Source organism: Homarus americanus, unplaced genomic scaffold (genome assembly GCF_018991925.1).
Source record: "Homarus americanus isolate GMGI-L3 unplaced genomic scaffold, GMGI_Hamer_2.0 scaffold16261, whole genome shotgun sequence".
Taxonomy (NCBI): Eukaryota; Metazoa; Arthropoda; class Malacostraca; order Decapoda; family Nephropidae; genus Homarus; species Homarus americanus.
In genome coordinates this window covers 7501-8154 of record NW_024715204.1, presented here as the reverse complement: position 1 = coordinate 8154, position 654 = coordinate 7501, and positions in this window count along the sequence as shown.

The following is a 654-nucleotide window of genomic DNA, read 5'->3' as shown; positions in this document are numbered from 1 at the left end:
CTCCCCAGGTTGAGTGTCGGCACCCAAGTCCGTGTTCAGGACCTGACCTCCCTACGTTGGGACAAAGTAGGCGTAGTCATGGGTCCTGTAGGTCACGGACTACCAGGTGCGGTTACCCAGTGGTCGTGTGGTGGAGGAAACCGCTGTTTTCCGCCCCTGTAACACAAGCTTCTGCTGGCCCCGCCACCAGTGTTGAGTCCCATACCTTCCCAGTGATGAAGTCCTCGACGCTCAGAACGGATCCAGAAAAGGTCCGCTTCAAGACTTTATATGAGCGTATAGGGGGAGGAGGTGTATGTATATTATGCATGTGCTGGATTATATTATGTATGTATATATATTATGTATGTATATTACGTATGTGCTCCATTTATGTATTATTTATTCAGCCTAGCTAGCAGCGTGTGGCAATGTTATTACCATATCCCACATGCTTAATTAATGTGCCCGGCGACGTATGGAAGCTGCTAATGTATCACTTGCCATACGTCGTCTATAGCAGTTGACAAGGAGCCTAGCCAAGGAGAGCACTACTCCCCTTTGTGTACATACTCTTATCCAGTAAACCGAACCTACAAAACTATACAGGTGTTTGTGTTCTCTCCTGTATATAGAACTTATTATAAAGAACCTAACATCACCTACACTATCTCT